General features: G+C 48.1%; 1 long non-coding RNA gene across 1 annotated transcript in view; it reads left to right on the top strand.

Moving 5' to 3' along the window:
* Positions 1-19,928, top strand: part of LOC139358064 (uncharacterized) — a 74,505-nt gene that overhangs the window by 46,297 nt on the left and 8,280 nt on the right. The gene's annotated exons all lie outside the window — the stretch shown is intronic.

Below are 19,928 nucleotides of genomic sequence, written 5' to 3'. Positions count from 1 at the left end.
TCGACTTCCTAGCGTTGCCAGTGTCTTTGTTTTCCTCACTATCTTCTGTCTTCTTTTCCCCTTCAACTCTACCAGTCCCCTTCCTCACTGGCCATTTTATTCTCTCTACTGAATCCTTGTTATCGATAAAACTCCAGAGGGACTCCCTGGCCTGGCTTCTGTTTTCCTGATTGGACTTTGATTTACAGGGTTCCCACCCACAGCCCTAGCTGGGTTCACAGAACTCAGCCAAACCTGGCAGCTTGAGAGAGTGCAGAAGGAACCTGTGTTACGAAGACTCAAGGAGCTTCTAAGAAAACTCAGCCTCAGGAAGGACAGAATGGACATTAGGCCAGGGTCAGAGAGGGGGCAGTTTAGCCAGAGTGGCCTAAAACTAGAGCTTTCTCGGAGTGTGTAATCACAGGCAGCAGGAGTAAAGGGAGGGGAGAAAAGGAATTGAGACAAGGAAAGTGGATTCAAATGGAAGGCGGACGTTGCCGAGGTGATTACCCCTTCACAAGGAGACACACACACAGATGCCTTCTGGACAGGAGCCACAGAGCCTTTGGAAGAGTCTGTCTATGAAGAAGAAGGAACAGGGGATGGAGACGGGTAAGAATTTATCTGCTGGTTCCTTCCCACCCCCTGGTCTCCTGCCCCTCATTGTTCAAAATGTGCCAGAGAGCCAGTTGTTGGGGCTGGGAGATGAGGAGACAGCAGGGCTGACTGGTGCTCTCCATCCAGTGAGTAGCCCCAGCTGAGGTGGGGCGGAGTGAGGCTGGGAGCTGGGGTCTGCTACAGTGACAAGCCCAAGCCCAGTGTCCGTCTCACTGACTTTTTCCTCCAGCTCAGACCTCATGGGCCCGTGCCTGAGTTGTAATGATCACGTACTACAATGACAGAGGGTATAACAAAAAATTAAAGCCTTCATGGGCCATTGAGGCCACAGGGTGTCAGCAGCTTTGGCCCCAGTAGTGTGGTCCTTTCAAAAGATGGTCCTGACATCATGGCAGGGATGCCTGCTTGGCAGCTCTGCAGCCGCTGAAGATAGTAGCATCAGCTTTAGCAGCAGGGGTGTAAGGGGCCCTGGGTTTTGGCCATAGCAACTTGGGTGGGAGACTATCCCAATGCAGAAGTTTCCACGTGTGTCGGCAGCAATGACTGTGTCTGTGATGGCTTTGGTGGCATAACTGCTGCTCAGGGCATTGGCAGCAGGAGACACAGCTGGTGAGTCTGAGTGGGAGAGCGGGGCCATGGTGACCCAGCGGCCCCAGGGGATGGAGCACTCTGCGTGGGGGACTGGCATCATCAGCATCTTTTACCTTTAGGTGGGGTGGTTAGACCTGGTGTAAGAAGATTTTGCTTCTTGTTTTCAAAGCGTGGATCTACTAAGGTGAATCACAGAGCTATCTCTTCAGTCCACCAACCAGATCGGTTCTTTCTATCAGCGATTAGATTTTTTTTTTTTTTTTTGAGTTGGAGTCTCACTCTGTCACCAGGCTGGAGTGCAGTGGCGCCATCTCGGCTCACTGCAACCTCCGCCTCTCGGGTTCCAGCGATTCTCTCGCCTCAGCATCCCGAGTTCCTGGGACTACAGGTGCAGGGCACCACGCCCAGCTAATTTTTGTATTTTTAGTAGAGATGTTTTCACCATGTTGGCCAGGATGGTCTCGATCTCTTGACCTCGTGATCTGCCCACCTCGGCCTCCCAAAATGCTGGAATTACAGGCCTGAGCCACCACACCCAGCCCTCTTCTTCTTTATTATTTTTTAAAGACAGGATCTAACTCTGTCACCCAGGCTGGAGTGCAGTGGTGCAATCCCAACTCACTGCAGCCTCAGTCTACTGGGCTCAAGCATCCTGCTGCCTCAGCCTTCCAAGTTGCTGGGGCTAAAGGCATGTCCACCATGCCCAGCTAATCTGTTTTCAGAGATAGGGTCTTGCTATGTTACCCAGGCTAATCTCAAACTCCTGACCTCAAGCATCCTCCCACCTCAACCTCTCAAAGTGCTGGGATTCCAGGTGTGAGTCACTGCACTGATTTAGCCAAAAACCTGATTCTTCTTCAGCAGTGTTTCAAGGTTCCTTTTCCTGAAGCTCCGGTCATCTCGCCTGCATTCTTTAAAGCTCTTAGTGGCTTCACGTCCACAGCTCAGGGAGGCCCAACACTTCAGCCAACAGTTCTGGTGTGTTGGAGCACCCAGCCCCCACTGCCATTGAAACCTTGTTCTCCGTTACTCCCCTTCCATATCCCCTGTCCAGTCAAAGCAAAATGCTTGCTGCTTTCTTTTGCGCCGCACTGCGTCAGCTTTCACACCTCTGCTCATGAAATGCCCTCTGGCTGCATTGCTCTTGCTTCCATCACTTCACATTCAAACCCATTCCACCGTTCAATACCGACTTCTATTCCTTCACATTCAAACCCTTTCCACCCTTCAACACCGACTTCTATTCCTTCACATTCAAACCCATTCCACCGTTCAATTCCGACTTCTATTCCTTTACATTCAAACCCATTCCACCCTTCAACACCGACTTCTATTCCTTCACATTCAAACCCATTCCGCCCTTCAACACCGACTTCTATCCCTTCACATTCAAACCCATTCCACCGTTCAACACCGACTTCTATCCCTTTACATTCAAACCCATTCCACCCTTCAACACCGACTTCTATCCCTTTACATTCAAACCCATTCCACCCTTCAACACCGACTTCTATCCCTTCACATTCAACCCCATTCCACCCTTCAACACCGACTTCTATCCCTTCACATTCAAACCCATTCCACCCTTCAGTACCGACTTCTATCCCTTCACATTCAAACCCATTCCACCGTTCAACACCGACTTCTATCCCTTCACATTCAAACCCATTCCACCGTTCAACACCGACTTCTATCCCTTCACATTCAAACCCATTCCACCCTTCAACACCGACTTCTATTCCTTCACATTCAAACCCATTCCACCGTTCAACACCGACTTCTCTCCCTTCACATTCAAACCCATTCCACCCTTCAGTACCGACTTCTATCCCTTCACATTCAAACCCATTCCACCCTTCAATACCGACTTCTATCCCTTCACATTCAAAACCATTCCGCCCTTCAACACCGACTTCTATCCCTTCACATTCAAACCCATTCCGCCCTTCAACACCGACTTCTATCCCTTCACATTCAAACCCATTCCGCCCTTCAACACCGACTTCTATTCCTTCACATTCAAACCCATTCCACCCTTCAACACCGACTTCTATTCCTTCACATTCAAACCCATTCCACCGTTCAACACCGACTTCTCTCCCTTCACATTCAAACCCATTCCGCCCTTCAATACCGACTTCTCTCCCTTCACATTCAAACCCATTCCACCGTTCAACACCGACTTCTATCCCTTCACATTCAAACCCATTCCACCCTTCAACACCGACTTCTATTCCTTCACATTCAAACCCATTCCACCGTTCAACACCGACTTCTCTCCCTTCACATTCAAACCCATTCCGCCCTTCAATACCGACTTCTCTCCCTTCACATTCAAACCCATTCCACCCTTCAACACCGACTTCTATTCCTTCACATTCAAACCCATTCCGCCCTTCAACACCGACTTCTATTCCTTCACATTCAAACCCATTCCACCCTTCACTACCAACTTCTATTCCTTTACATTCAAACCCATTCCGCCCTTCAACACCGACTTCTATTCCTTCACATTCAAACCCATTCCACCGTTCAACACCGACTTCTATCCCTTCACATTCAAACCCATTCCACCGTTCAACACCGACTTCTATCCCTTCACATTCAAACCCATTCCACCGTTCAACACCGACTTCTATCCCTTCACATTCAAACCCATTCCACCCTTCAACACCGACTTCTATTCCTTCACATTGAAACCCATTCCACCCTTCAACACCGACTTCTATTCCTTCACATTCAAACCCATTCCACCCTTCACTACCGACTTCTATTCCTTCACATTCAAACCCATTCCACCCTTCAACACCGACTTCTATTCCTTCACATTCAAACCCATTCCACCCTTCAACACCGACTTCTATTCCTTCACATTCAAACCCATTCCACCCTTCAACACCGACTTCTATTCCTTCACATTCAAACCCATTCCACCCTTCAACACCGACTTCTATTCCTTCACATTCAAACCCATTCCACCCTTCAGTACCGACTTCTATCCCTTCACATTCAAACCCATTCCGCCCTTCAACACCGACTTCTATCCCTTCACATTCAAACCCATTCCGCCCTTCAACACCGACTTCTCTCCCTTCACATTCAAACCCATTCCGCCCTTCAACACCGACTTCTCTCCCTTCACATTCAAACCCATTCCGCCCTTCAACACCGACTTCTCTCCCTTCACATTCAAACCCATTCCGCCCTTCAACACCGACTTCTATCCCTTCACATTCAAACCCATTCCACCCTTCAACACCGACTTCTATTCCTTCACATTCAAACCCATTCCACCCTTCAATACCGACTTCCATCCCTTCACATTCAAACCCATTCCGCCCTTCAATACCGACTTCTCTCCCTTCACATTCAAACCCATTCCACCCTTGAACACCGACTTCTATCCCTTCACATTCAAACCCATTCCACCCTTCAACACCGACTTCTATCCCTTCACATTCAAACCCATTCCGCCCTTCAACACCGACTTCTATCCCTTCACATTCAAACCCATTCCACCCTTCAACACCGACTTCTCTCCCTTCACATTCAACCCCATTCCACCCTTCAGTACCGACTTCTATCCCTTCACATTCAAACCCATTCCACCCTTCAACACCGACTTCTCTCCCTTCACATTCAACCCCATTCCACCCTTCAGTACCGACTTCTCTCCCTTCACATTCAAACCCATTCCACCCTTCAATACCGACTTCTATTCCTTCACATTCAAACCCATTCCGCCCTTCAGTACCGACTTCTCTCCCTTCACATTCAAACCCATTCCACCCTTCAACACCGACTTCTATCCCTTCACATTCAAACCCATTCCACCCTTCAACACCGACTTCTATCCCTTCACATTCAAACCCATTCCATCCTTCAACACCGACTTCTCTCCCTTCACATTCAAACCCATTCCACCCTTCAACACCGACTTCTCTCCCTTCACATTCAAACCCATTCCGCCCTTCAACACCGACTTCTCTCCCTTCACATTCAAACCCATTCCACCCTTCAACACCGACTTCTCTCCCTTCACATTCAAACCCATTCCGCCCTTCAACACCGACTTCTCTCCCTTCACATTCAAACCCATTCCGCCCTTCAACACCGACTTCTATCCCTTCACATTCAAACCCATTCCGCCCTTCAACACCGACTTCTATCCCTTCACATTCAAACCCATTCCGCCCTTCACTACCGACTTCTATTCCTTTACATTCAAACCCATTCCGCCCTTCAACACCGACTTCTCTCCCTTCACATTCAAACCCATTCCACCCTTCAACACCGACTCAGTTCCGCTCTGGGGGGCTGGTCAGGGGAACCCTCTACAGGGAGGTTCCTTTGATTCTGAGACTTCAGTGTCAAGGAATGAGCCGCAAGAAGCTCTCATGCGGGCGTGTTCTAGGCAGAGAGGACAGCAGCGTTTCTAAACCTTCTCACTTTGGCCTTATCAGCATTTTGGACCAGATAATTCTTTCCTTCGGGCCACTGTCCTGTGCACTGCAGGACACTCAGCAGCATCCCGGGGCTCTGACCACCGGATGCCAGTAGCAACTCCCATACCCCATCCCTAGTTGTGATGGTCAAAATGTCCCCAGCCTTGGCCAATGTCCTGGGGGCCAAACTGCCCTGCTCTGGTTGCGAACCACTGAGCTAGAGTGAAGGCTCAGAGTCAAGATCAATCTCGATGTGTCCGAGGAAATACAGCAACACCAGGAGGTGCTTGTTAACGCTTGCTTCCTCTCTATGACAAAATCCTTTTCTATAATAATCACGTAGCAATCCAGAGCCATCATTATTTTTTATTTTTTGTAAGTTATAAAATAGCTAGCAATTTAAAAAGAACACTTTTTTTTTTTTTTGAAACTAAAAGCTTCTAAGAGCCACATAGAAAACTGAATTGAACTAAGTCAACCTCTGTTTTTCATCTTTGAAAGCATTATGGGATCATTGGATCAGAGGCACACTGTGCCCAAAGACAGCCTGAATGGTCACAAACTGTTACACACTCACTCTCCAAACCAGTGTATGTAGCGGCACCTTCCCCAACTGCTGTGCCTGGGGGATCTCTAAACTAACTTCCATGTAAAATGCAATGTCTATTAAAGGATAAGTAATACAATTGTGCTAATTTTAAGCTTACCTATACATTGTTAAAATTCCACATACATTCAGCAATAGCTTATAACTCAGACCAACACATGCTTTATTTTTCAGGGAAGGAGCATTTTATCCCTGAGGTTGTTTAGAATTGCTGGCTCATGGTGATAATAAAAATCATACCAACTGTGATGGTTTTACCAATCTGTTAATATTCTGCGGTCAGTGCATGCACTTATAGCCTGCACCTAGGGCTGGCCACTCCCATCTCTCTGCCCTGGATGGATCAAAGAAGGCAGGAGATGAGATCTCCAGGAGGCAGGGGCCAGAGCATATGCAACTCCGGAAGCTGCAGTCAAGACTTGGGCTGTCATTTTCCTTCCATTTTAAGTGCCGTGGAAAGTTGATGGAGGGGAGGAAGCAGGGGAGTAACAGAATCTGAACTGTGTTTTCAAATCAAATCATTCTGGCCAGGGAGGAAGCCAGGACACTGGAAGGGAGATTGACGTGGGAGTCCAGGGGATACCATCCCGCTGGCTGGGACCAAGGCACATGCGTCTGATGGAGCAATGTGGGAACGTGCATAGAGGCCGGATATGTTCTGAAGGTGACACGGGCAGGAGGGGCTGTAAATCTGGAGCCCAGGATAGAGGTCAGGGTTGGGGGTTTACCTGGGGCTTGTGGCATGCAGCTGTGTTTGAGCACTCAGGCAGCTAGGGAGGGTGTGGCCAAGGGAGGCCGGCAGCCCTGCGATGTTGAGAAGCCAGCATGGTGTCGAGAGGGCAAGAGGCAGCAGGGTCAGACAGGACAGGGTGAGGGGCAGGTGCGCAGGAAGAAGGGAGGGGCCACCGAGACGACCTGACAAGAGGCCAAGAGCAGAGAGGACAGACTGGAGACCTGGCTTTGCATTCTGGAGATGATGGAACAGAACCCCACCTGGGGATGACAAGAGGCGGAGAGGTTGTGACAATAGAAAAACTCTTTGCAGACATCTTGCTTTGAAGAAGAGCAAAGAAATTGGAGGAAGATATGGAATATTGGTTTCCCTTTCTTTTAGTAGTTCATGAGCTTCTTTTGAGGAATCTCTGCTCTCCCATGCTCAGTGCATATGGTTTGAGAGCGGCTCAGGCCCTATCTCTGCTGCTGCACGTGACTCAGCTTGGCCACGTGGAGCGTCACATCCCCTGGCCATGTTATTGGTTAAGAAATGGGCTTGTGACTTGTGTTGGTACAATCCTGAACTTCTTTAGGAGCTACAGGGGAGACACTCTGTCTTTTCCCCTGAATCTGAATTTTGGAGGATGTGCATCTGGAGCAGCAAGAAGTTACCACACGAGTCCTTAGAACAAGAAGAAATATTCTGGAAAGCAGAACCGAGAGACTCAACTGCACTCCTGAGTCCCTCCAGGCCTCGACTCACTTACCTCTTGAGTCAGTAAATTTCCTTGTTTAAAAAACTGAAGTGAGTATGAGTTAAGTTTTCTGTTTCTGTTTCCACACAAGAGAAAGTGTCCTAATAATAATAACCTTCTATAATAGCTTCCAGAGGGCACCCAGGCACAATTTCCTTTGCGAAAGGCACACCAGGTATTGTTTTAGTTTCATAGGGCTGCCGTAACAAAATACCACAAACTGGGTGGCCTAAAACAACACAAATTTCTTCTCTCACAGTTCTAGATGCTACATGTCCAAAATCAAGGGGTCAGCGGAGCTACGCTTCCTCTGAAGGGTCTGGGAGAGTCTGTTCCAGGCGCCTCTCCGAGCTGTGGTTGGCAGCTCCTTGCTGCAGGTGCATCACTACAATCTCTGCCTCCATCTTCACGTAGCCTTCTCTGCACTTGTCTCCGCGTCCCTGCTCTTCTCATAAGGACAATCATGTTAGACTAGGGCCCACCCTCGTGACCGGACCTTAACTTCATTAGGTGTGTAGTAGGGTCTCTAAAGAAGGTCCCGTTCACAGATCCTAAGGCTTAGGACTCAGCGTGTCTTTCGGGGGAACACAGTTCAGCCCATAACATCGTTATGATTATTCTCACTCTGCGTATTATTTACACTTTGCATAACATGATCAGACTCATAGAGTCAATAAATTGTGGAATAGAGACGCAAACCTCACGACTTCAATTTGAAGTTACAAATTCTTAAGTGGTGGTATAAAATATTTCCGCTTCGAATTTTTTTTAAAGAGTGTAAATTATTTATAGAGTTTCATGAAATGGTTATTTCTCTTAGACTGTGGAAATAGTACTGCATTCCATGTCTGAGTGTGATAAACCTGGACTGTTATTCATTCTTACCATCGTCCTTCTGCTTGAGACCCATCTGTGACCTTCCCCTGCCCCAGCACCATCCAGGGGCCCGAGCCCACTCCTCCGTGTGGGGCCCTTTAGGGGACAGCTCTCTGCAAACACCCCGAGCACACGGATGTGCCTGTGCCTCCCCAGGGAAGCAGGAGTTCCAGCTCAAAGCCCACGGGCCATGGGAGGACATCCTGAACTTGGGGTGGTGACGAAACGTGGCTGGGCTGTGCCACCGGCTTGGATATCTGGTGGATGTTAGTCTAAGCCAGAAAATTTAAATCCATCAAAAAAAGAAATCGACATTACCTCAATCAGGCAATTTGAATCCTAGAGAGATAGGCAGGCTGAGAAAGCCAACATTTCTACAATGCTGAACCCAAGTAGAGATTATGAACTGGGGCACCATTCTTAGGGCGTTTCTCTCTCCTTTTATTTTTTATTTTTATTATTTATTTATTTATTTATTTATTTTTGAGACAGAGTCTTGCTCTGTCACCAGGCTGGAGTCCAGTGACTGATCTCGGCTCACTGCAACCTCTGCCTTCTGGATTCAAGTGATTCTCCTGCCTCAGCCTCCGGAGTAGCTGGGACTACAGGCATGCATCACCAGGCCCGGCTAATTTTTGTATTTTGAGTAGAGACGGGGTTTCACCATGTTGGCCAGGCTGGTCTCGATCTCTTGACTTTGTGATCCACCCTCCTCAGCCTCCCAAAGTGCTGGGGTTACAGGTGTGAGCCACCACGCCCGGCCTTCTCTCTCCTTTTAAGGATTGTACTCTTAGGATTATAAGATACTGCACATCAAAAAATGAACCCCAATATGTGGTCAATTGAGGAACTTAAAAATGTCATGCCAATAATAAAAGCTTGCACACAATAACTGAAGTTAGAAGGAGGTAAATATTGCTAACCTATTGCGGATTTTAAAAGATAACCTAACCCTTTATTATTTTATGTGAGTCTCATGTTCCCGAAAGATAAAAGAATTTAGAAAAAGGGCAAGAAAAATGGACAATACACCTAAAAGAACACAATCACCCAGTTCTATGAAATGCATCTCCTTGAGGGGAGCTTGATGTGAAAATTGTGATTTGGAGTGAGAGAGGGTGTGTCTGAACATGTTTTCGTCCTGTGGTCTTTGGTTCTCCTAGGATGCAGTGGAAGAAAATGAGGACATTGATAAAATTTTAAGAGGCATAGAGCTCCCATGGTAGATGAGCAGTGAAAATGCTTGGTCACTAGCGCAGTTTTCACCAAGACGCTCCCAGTAGGACTCCTGCTTAAGCCTCCAGGCTCACACCTCCCTCCATCCCTCCCAGCCTCTGTTTCAAGAATGTCCACTCATTTGTAAACTATATATTTTGCTGCTCTGTGTCTCCAAAACCCAAGCATGATGCCTGGAGCACAGAAGGCACACGGTACATATTTGTGGCATAGGTAACTGAATTAATGAAAACAGCCATTCAGTATAGACTGGATCCAATTCATTTTTTTTTCTGATTTCTTTGTACCACAGAGGCTAGCACTGCTGTGGTGGCAAGCAATCATAATAGCTAAATATGTAAGGAGCATGGTTTTCTTGATAGTTAGGACATGCCCCGCTTTGCTGACCTAGTCTAAAGGAGAACTCCAGGACCATGAGGCTCACTCCCTGAGGAGCACCAATGTGGGAGGAACTCAGCATTCGGAACCCCATTGATCCTTACCGGGAGTGGAGAAGCTCACTCACATTCTGCCATGTTTGAACACCTGTGTAGCAGGTGGCAAAACAATCAGCTCACACATCATTTTCCAGATCTTGAGCCCTACCCAAATTATATTTCCATGGGAGAAAATATTGGCCATATTTCCTAGGGGCTTCACGCCTGGAGAATAGGAAAGCTCAGGTCCTTTGCTGCCAGCGGGGACAAGCTCTGACGGGTGCCTTATCCTCTTGAGGTCCCTGCAGGATCTGGCTGACGCCACCCCACAGGCCGCAGCCTGAGATAACCCCCTGGCGTGGCTCTTCTCCCCCTCACCATCCTGCTTCCCTCACTCCTGCCCAGCCTTCCCCGGCACACTTCCTTAGCAAACACCTCCCACTCCGTCCTCACCTCACAGAGTTGTTTCTGGGGAACCTGATCTTGCACACATGCTTACTCTGAGGGACACAAAGCTGTATGAGGTGCAGTAACCACCCCCAAGGAGCTTTCAATCCAGTTGAACTTGGCTTGAATTGCATCTGTGCTTCTCACAGGAGGGTGGGCCTTCAATAGATCTAGACAGAGCCTGATGACACAGGCGTTTGGGAATCTTGAGGACAAACCTGCTTTTATAAAAATCTGCCTGTCTTGTGCATGGCAGCAGGTTTGACTCCAGTCTTGCTTCACTAAATTAAGCAAAAACAAGCATTATCAAATGTTTAGATTTCCTGGAGTCTCTGGCTTCAAGTAGCTTGATGATTCATTTCTGACAAGCTCATAAAACCAACCTCTAGCCACGTCCAGGCCTTACGCTTTGTGGCGGTGGGGTGGGTTTTCCCTGTTGTATTTTTAACCTAAGAACAGAAGCGAGGCCAGCCACACTGATCAAAACAAGTGAACACTTCACTTTCAAGGTGACCACAGTCAGATGGCAGCATGGAAGCCAGCAGAGCCACTTCATCTTCCCCGACAACGGATCGCTGCAGTACCCAAGTCTCTCGTGTGGGTTTCTGCCATAGTCCTCTGCACACACTCACTAAAGGGATTTGCACTTCATGGGTCCAACACAGCAGCATGGCCATGGGTTTGGGCAGGGCCAAAGGCCCTCGAGGCAGAGGGGTTACCAGGAAGGTCATGCAGCCTTTGCCGTCTGGATTTGTGAAGACAGCCACAGTTGGAGACAAGGGTTTTCAGAGTTCTAGGTGTTACTTCACCACCCTCCCCTGCTCTGAGCCCACTCTTTCCTCTCCTGTCTTTGTTCTTAGCTCCTATTGTTGCCTCCTTTTAGCTCTTACACATTCTCCCTTCTTCTGGTTCTGCCCCAGATATTCTCCCAAGCTCTGTCCAAAAAATCACCAGTTTACCCCTTGAAATTACTTCTCAAGAATTATTTTCCCCCAAGAAGTTGCAAGCTGCTGCATCCCACCTTGGTGAGCTAAGAGCCTGGAGATCAAGTCCTGGACGAGCGGCCGGACCCCTGGCTGCAGGGCAGCACCCTCATGGCTTCATGCTCAAGCCTTGCTTCAGACACCCTGAGGTCAAGAACAAGGCCTTTTACAAAGCGCTACAGATAACGGAATGTAGATGATGCGACCATTTTACTTGCAGTACAATGTGTTTTTAGCTGAGGGAGTTTTCAGGGGAAACACATTATTTAGGTTTAGAGGGTATCACGCTTGTCAAAAGCAGTTAAATGGGACATAGAGCCCTCAAAGAAATGTTCAAATGTAATCTGGACATGGCTTGGGTATCTGAATAAATATAAACTTGACCAAGCCTTCTTGTTTGAGAAATACAGCCTAAAACATACTACTCTTGACAAAAATTGAAGTTATTAAAATGTTCTGATTTAACGTTGCTTTCACCAGCTAGTTGTTGCTCTATAAATGTCATTTGCCATGTAATTCCAAATGACTTTACAGACTACAGAGCATGGGATTATTGTGTCAGAAGGAGGCTTTCACGATCTCACATAAACCAGAAAGACTTTATTTAAACTTGCATAAGAAGATGTATCAGTTGTTTGGCCCAGGAAGGTCTTATTTGAATGACAGCATTTAAAAGACCACATGACATTTCTAAAAAACTGGACTAGAGTTGATAACAGATGAAGGATTAATTTGTTGTTTTTGTAGTCAGTATAGTCCCAAACCGTGGATCTATTGCTTAGATCCATTTATACCATCAAGTCAGCCCAAGACAAAATTACTACTCTAGTTGTCTGGCATAACCAACTACTCCAAATTTAGTGGCGTAAAACAATAGCCTTTAGAGTAGGCTTACATATTCTGCGGACTGACAATTTGGAAAAGACACAGTAGAGATGGTTTGTCTCTGCTCCGTGGTGTCTGGGGCCTCAGCTGGGAAGACTAGAACAACTGAGGCTGGAGGATCTACTTTCAAGATGGTGTCTTCTCCCACATGCCTAGCTGAGCTGCTCCAAGCTGGGCTCACCGGGACTGTTGACCAGAGCACTTACAAGTATGTGGCCTCTCGGCATGGCTTGGGCTTCTCATAGCACGGCTGACAGGTTCCAAGAGGAAACATTCTAGGAGCAAGTATTTCAAGCACAAGAGTCCCAGGAGGCTAGAAGAGAGACGTGGTGTCACTTTCTCGGACCTAGCAGCGGAAGCTATATAGTCACTTTCCTCATACTCATTGGCTGAAGCAGTTGGAAGCCCATACAGAATGAAGGGGAGAAGTCAATGAGGGGAGAGTAATATGTGACCATTAAAAACAAAACAAAAATCCAACCCCACTATCATGGTTTTGGCAAGATGGAAAAACCAGGAGCTTGGCTTTGAAGCCAAATTCCTCTGTTTCCAAATGAGTGACCTTAGGCAAGTTACTCGACCTCTTCCTTCCTGTACAAATGTCGGTAAGAAGTAACCGGAACGTTGCTGTGAATAGGCACGAATCCATATTAAAGTGTATCTGTGGTTCATAAATGGCTGGCTAGTGATGCTAGTCCGCTAGTCCTACTCTACTACTCTACTCCTTTTTTTTTCTTTTTTTTGAGACGGAGTCTCGCTCTGTCGCCCAGGCTGGAGTACAGTGGCATGATCTCGGCTCACTGCAAGCTCCGCCTCCCAGGTTCACACCATTCTCCTGCCTCAGCCTCCCAAGTAGCTGGGACTACAGGTGCCCACCACTATGCCAGGCTAATTTTTCGTATTTTTAGTAGAGACGGGGTTTCACCGTGTTAGCCAGGATGGTCTCGATCTCCTGACCTCGTGATCCACCCGCCTCGGCCTCCCAAAGTGCTGGGATTACAGGCGTGAGCCACTGCGCCCAGCCCTTTTTTTCTTCTTTAAAAAAGTATAGTTTTATCAAAATACAATTAGTGCAATAAAGTACATATATATTAAACTGTACAATTTGATACATTTTGATGTATGAATTATACCCATTAAACCATCAGCACAAAGAAGGCAATGAATATATCTAACAACCCCAAAAGTTCCATCCTTCCTTTCCTCGCTCCCCCTTCCACTCCTCATCCCTGGCAACCACGGACTCATCTGCTTCCTGTTATAAGACTGGGCTTGCATCTTCTGAAGTGTTGCGTGAGTGGAGTCACACAACAGTACTCCTGTCTGACTTCCTCACTTAGCATACATTATTTCAGATTCTCCATGTTGTATGTATTGTTCATCTGTAACTCTTTCTATTGTTGAACATTATTCTGTTGTATTGATGTATCAGGTCATTTTCATCCATTCATTGTTCTTTCCTCTTCCTTTTTGTGTCTTAATCACTTTTGCCTCCTTCTTTGGGGAGGAGCATCCTTGATCTCCCTCCCATAGCGCCACCCAAGTCTGCCCTCACAGCACTGTTCAGAGGGCAGTGTCTCCTGGGTCCCTCCATGGAGCAGGGGCATGCAGTCGCACCCTGCAGAGGCCACCTACGAGGTCACGCCTCAAGCCTGGCCCTTCCTTTCAGCTCAGCTCCGTTAGAATTCCAAACCTCCCCTCTTGTGACACCTGAGGGAGGCACTGACAGACATTCTTTAAGCCCTCAGGAATTTCCTTTTCCTTTAAAGAAAGAGAAATGGAATTCCAAGTAAGGGTCCTGCAGGAGAGGATTTTCCTGCGGGATGTATTTAAGTTCTTTCTGCTTCCCGTCCTCACTGGGCATCACAGCAGCAGAGGTGCGTGCGTTCTGGAAGCTAAAGGGTGCCTGCGGCCCTGGCTTCTCTTTCTGCCCCACGTCTTTTAGCATGAGACCCACATCTACTCCAGCCCAAGAGCAGTTTCACTGATGGCTGGAGCCAAAGAACACACAGAAAGCTCCAAATACTAGGGGTGGTGAGGGCAGCGTTGCATCCAATTATGGTGAGAGAGCGGTGTCCTTCTTTCTCTTTTATTACACTATTTTGAGATAGAGTTTCCCTCTGTCACCCAGGCTGGAGTGAAGGCTCTTTGCCTTCTCAGCTCGCTGCAACCCCTGCCTCCCAGGTTCACGTGATTCTCCTGCCTCAGCCTCCCGAGTAGCTGGGATTACAGGTGCGAGATACCACACTTGGCTAATTTTTAGTAGAGATGGGGTTTTGCCACGTTGGCCAGGGTGATCTCGACCTCTTGACCTCAGGTGATCCGCCTGCCTCGGCCTCCCAAAGTGCTGGCATTACAGGCGTGAGTCACTGCACCTGGCATGTCCTTCTTTCTCTCTTGTAGTTGTTGCCATTCTCCAGGCCCCTGCCGGAACCCCTCACTGGTGTCCCTGCTGTGACCCTAATCTCCCCAGGCTCCCCTCCACACAGGAGTCAGAGATCCTGCTAGAAGCATATTGGGCCACCCCCTCCCCACTCAGAACCTGACAATGGCTTCCTGTTGCACTTGGAGGAAAATCGAAGGTCCCCATAATGGCTTACCAAGCCATCGGATCAGCCTTAAGTCCTCAGACAGACCTCATCACCTGCCTTGCTGCCTCTAGAGCTGGCCAGGTGACACGTACGGCCACCCAGGGCCCCAGCCTGGAGCTGGCCAGGTGACACGTACGGTCACCCAGGCCCCAGCTTGGAGCTGGCCAGCTGACACGTACGGCCACCCAGGGCCCCAGCCTGGAGCTGGCCAGGTGACACGTACAGTCACCCAGGCCCCAGCTTGGAGCTGGTCAGGTGACGCATACGGTCACCCAGGGCCCAGCCTGGAGGCCCCACGATCCCCACAATCGGTTCAGTGTTCTACTGTTGCCTTTTTGAAGGTTTAAATAATTTTTGAACACGAGACCCTGCATTTTCATTTTGCACTGGGCCTTGCAAATCATATAGCGGCTCCAGCCACATAGGCCTCCGCTGATGTTCAGTCAGGCCAGGCACATCTCAGCTGCTTCAGGGGTCAGGCAGCGGCGGCCCGTTCCCTCTGCCAAGGAAGCTCATTTGAGAGATGTGTACCTGGCTGCTTCTCCCGTTCACTCAGGGCTCAGGTCAACTGTTTGCCCAGCAGCTGGGAGCCACAGATCATGCCTGTAATCCCAGAACTTTGGGAGGCCAAGGCGGGAGGATCCCTTGAGCCCAGGAGTTCAAGACCAGCCTGGGCAACATAACGAGACCCCACCTCTAAAAATATATATATATATATTTAAGTAGTGGAGTGTGGTAGCACAGTTCTGTCATCCCAGCTACACGGGAGGCTGAAATGGGAGAATCGCTTGAGCCCAGGAGGTCGAGGCTACAGTGAGCCATGACTGGGTCACAGCTCTCCAGCCTGGGAGACAGAGCAAGACCCTGTCTCAAAAAAAAAAAAAAAAAACATAAAACAAAAACAAACGAACAAAAAACCCAACGTCTCCCCAGAAGAGAAAACTTTCTGAGCACTCTGTCATGGTGTCAATGCCCCTCAGCCCCCGCGGCCACCTCCTCTGTGACGTTCCACCTTTCTCAGCCTGGCTTGATGTTCTATAGTTCCTAATACGAAGCTGGTTCTTGTTTCCCCATGTAGGGTTGTTGAGGGCAGGGACATTGTCTGATTTGTTCATTTCTTTTTTCCGGGGCCTAACACAAGCACACAGATGTTCCGCAATATGTTTTTGTTGAGCTCAGTTTTCCCTCCCAGCCACACCATGAATGGTGACATCTCACCAGGAGCACGTTTTAATCCTATGAATTTGGAGAGAAGTTCACAGGACACATTGAAAGATACATTGTTTTATTTTAATTGTGGTCAATTGGCTTTTCTCAGACTACCATAAAGTCACATTTATCTTAGTCTCTTTGCCTTTTTTTTTTTTTTTTTTTTCCCTCTTTCTCTTTCCCTGGTTTTCTATGGCTCTAGTTCTGTGTTTTAAACACAAGGTATGGAAAAGTTGAGATTTTTTTTTTAAACATCGAAGAGAGAAGCCATGCATGGAGGCTCATGCCTGTTTCTCTCTTCGAAGAAAAGAAAAAGAAAAAAGAAAGAAAGAAAGAAAAAAGGAAAAACAGAGAAACAAGATAAGGCATGGGAGATATCCGAAGAAGCCCCCAGATGGCTCTGAGTGGGACAGGCTCAGCTGCAGAGGGCGGCCGCTGCCTGGTGTCATGACTACAGGTCCCAGGGCCCTGCTCTGACCCACGCAGGACAGGAATGTGAGTGCCCGCGGTGTCTCTGAGGTCATGTAGCCTAAACTCTAAACATTTTATGTTCTTTCGGAGTGGAAATGATGTGTCCGGTTAGCAAAGAAAGAAAGTAAAACAAAACAAAATGGAAAGGAGCCGAGAGGAAAGAAAAGGGGAAAAAGACAGTAGACGGGAGGGAAGTGGAGGAAAAGGGAAGGAAAGGAGGGAAAAGAAACCATAAAAGGCATACCTGGATGATTCTGCCTCCGGGGGAGAAAATTAATTTCTTGAGATTACAAAGCTGTTTTGTTGTAGGTCAGGCTCCCAAATTTAAGTTTTCTGACTTTCTATTTGATATTAAATGTCCTTTAATAGACGAAATGATCATTGACATCTACATGTCCGATTGAGTTAAATATTTATTACCATTCTCCATGTTCAAGTGAATGTTTCTAGCATTACTCATTTCAATGAGCAATTTCTGTCCAGGTCTGTGCCCTTTACACGCGGGCATCAGTGGCTCCACAGACAAGAGATCAGCAGACGGTGAAGGCCAGGACAGTGGGCTGCACCCAGGCCCTCCAGCAAACTAAGAGGGCCGGCTGGGGGTCCTGGCATACATCTCCCTCCAGTCTCTCTTTTTGCACCTGGATGAACAGAAATGGATTAATAATAATCTTTGGTTCTTGACATACTCTCCCCGTTGGTCCATGCACGCCCCTCTACGGTTTCTATGGAGATTTGTTTTTTTTTTTTTAAATAATTATATCAACTCCCACGGACTCACCTGGCAACCCGGAAACCAGAACCCTGACAACGCTGTGCCTCCACCCAAGGGGCCCCCAGCCTGGCCTCTACCTCCCCAGACCCTCAACTGGAGGAGGTCCCTTTCCTGGGTCTGGTGAGGCTTTTTCCCTTTGCTTTTAAACACTTGTCCTTCCTGAAATAGTTGACATTCCTCCCTGTGTTCTCAAAAGGAATGTTGTTGAGTTTGGGTTGCTTTTAGCTGTGTACAGAGGTATCATGCTGGGGGTCACTTTTTGGGACTTGCTCGGAAGGAGGAACTGGCCTCGCACGGGACCAAACCCTTCTGCATCCCTCGGTGGAGACAGAGCCCCCGACCATTCCCCGAATCTGGCCCTGAGCTGACCCAGCGCCGGAGGAGGGCTGCCCTCCACGCCACCCTCCAGAGGGGAGCTGACAGCGCCGGACACTCGGGCCGCTGCCTGCCGGGGTCCGCTTTGGACTCCGCACCTGCGCTCCAGGCCGAGCTTCCAGCCACCCACTTCGCAAAGGCCTCCTGGCTCCCCCACCTGTGCAAACACAGGGCTTCCTGTCACCACGTGGCCCAGCGGCGCGAGGGCCGCGGACGGGGAGCTTCGAGCTTTTAATTTCCTAATGAGAACCACTGTAGACCTGGAAAACAGCTGTTATCCCGGGGGCCACGGCTCAGTGTAATTCAATTGCGTCTTTATTATTTCTGTCTTGTCCTTTGCAATTTCCCACAAACCTGAAACGTGTTTGGCTACTCACTTTCCCTCTCACCGCGATCACCAGACTTAGCACTCGGGGAGATTCTTACAGCATGGAATGGGTTTTACTCCCTGAGTCCCAGGTGGGAGGTAACAGGATATGGACTTACTCATGCGATCGAGGTACAATGTAAGGGCGCTGAGTCTGCAAGGATAGTTAACTCAGTTCCAAACAGCGTCCCTCCCACGTCCTCTGTCCCCGCTATTATTCACCATTTTCTTTAAAACAAGAGGCTGATGTGTCATAGTAGAAAGAACATGGACTTCCAAGTCAAGACCAAAATATGGGTTCCAGTCCCACTTGTGCATTTACCAGTTGCGTGGCCTTGGACCTTGCCTGCTAGTAGTTTCCTGACCTGTAAGATGGAGCAGGATACCGACTTCCCAGGGCATGATGAAGATGAACGGAGACAAGATGGGAAACACGTGGCTCATACAGCCTGTAGGTCAGGGGTAGCCTCAGCGCAGACCCCCAGCTCCTCACCCTGCGTCGGCTGTAATCCCAACGCTCCTGCTCTCTCTCCATCCTGATCCATCCTACACCATGGTCAAATGACTCATCCCAAAGCAGCGTCTTGTATATATCACATTTCCTTCCCTCCCCAACCAAACCACACCCCTAAACAACAATAGAAACCCTCCGAGGTTTCCCAATGCCTTCAAGATGGCATTGACCAACTTACATCAACCGAAATTTAGAGTCCATTTACCCCCTCACAGGGGCCCTTATTACTCCTATACCTTAATCCGCTTTGCTGCACAAACTCATTGCTCTCTGAGTGTGCCAGATTCATGCCAGGCCCACCTCTTCCCCTGCTCCCCAAGTTCATGCCGCTCCCCTTGCACGGACTCCTTGCCCCTCCGTGGCATTGCATTGCATCTTTGAAATGCTGATAAAGTCCCATCTCCTCCTCTCCCATCCCGTTGCCTATTTAATGTATCCCACCTTGATCTGTTGTTAATCACCTGTGTATGCAGCCAGCAGCGCCTGGCATAGGCTCTGTAGAAGATGTTCAGAAACGTGAAGTAATGACTGCTGGTATAAAAGCACAAATGTCAAAGGCATTTCCATTTAGAAATTCAACTGGAATTCAACTCATAACAATTTCCTCCCATGCAATTTTGAAGTATCAGTAGCCCGACTGAAATGATCAAGCTTTGAGTTTGTATATTGCTCTGTGTGTGTATGTGTGAGTGTGTGTGTGTGTGTGTGTATGTGTGTGTGTGTTTAGGGAGTTGCATTTAGTGGTTTAGCTCCACTTTATTCAGCTCCAAGTGGGAAATAATTATCTTCACTTCTTTCTCCTGCTACTCTCAACTGATAAGCTCTCATCAGACCACACTGATTGTTCAAGCAATCGAAATACTGGAATTCAGGGAAGATAATTGAAGCGAAGATAAGGCTGACAATTGTTGACCAGTTTCCTCTTTAACTTTTCTCCCAGACTCCCTGCGTAGTTTAGTCTTCTGTATTTTGTGTGTCTTTTTGCTAAAGCAGCTTAGCCTGTAATTTCATCCAGAACCTTCCAGTGCCTTCCCAGAGCCACTTGAAGGCATTGGGAAACCTCAGAGAATTTCT

This window comes from Macaca nemestrina, chromosome 14 (genome assembly GCF_043159975.1).
Source record: "Macaca nemestrina isolate mMacNem1 chromosome 14, mMacNem.hap1, whole genome shotgun sequence".
NCBI classification, from domain to species: Eukaryota; Metazoa; Chordata; class Mammalia; order Primates; family Cercopithecidae; genus Macaca; species Macaca nemestrina.
This window is presented reverse-complemented; position numbering and strand designations above follow the sequence as displayed.